Consider the following 285-nt stretch of genomic DNA (forward strand, 5'->3'; position numbering starts at 1 on the left):
GGGTGTGGCTCCAAGAGAGGATGGAGCGTTCCTCTTGCTCAGTGGCTTGGCTCTGGACGGTCGAGGCTGCTGGTGGGCACTGAGGACATCGGCTCAAACCTCTGAGCCGGGCCCAGCCGGCCTCGTTCGATGTGCCAGGAGGCCCCGAATGTGCTCGGATCGATGATGACTCCCTCATTGTGCATTCCTTGGAAAAGCTGAACAAAATGAGTGAGAACTCCCTACCGTCGTTCTCATCGAAACTGAGGTCCAGCACGTTGTCTCCCCCAGGGAAGGTAGGAGTGA

At 58.2% G+C, this 285-nt stretch overlaps 1 non-coding gene across 1 annotated transcript; it reads left to right on the forward strand.

Annotated features, from left to right (window-relative positions):
- Positions 1-156: 156 nt before the first annotated feature.
- On the forward strand, positions 157-251 carry LOC145718723 (small nucleolar RNA SNORD116). The gene has a single exon (XR_014141985.1). It is a non-coding gene; the product is annotated as a small nucleolar RNA SNORD116 (small nucleolar RNA).
- Positions 252-285: the final 34 nt, after the last annotated feature.

Source organism: Leptonychotes weddellii, unplaced genomic scaffold, assembly GCF_054177405.1.
Source record: "Leptonychotes weddellii isolate Sample4059 unplaced genomic scaffold, ASM5417740v2 HiC_scaffold_206408, whole genome shotgun sequence".
Lineage (NCBI taxonomy): Eukaryota > Metazoa > Chordata > Mammalia > Carnivora > Phocidae > Leptonychotes > Leptonychotes weddellii.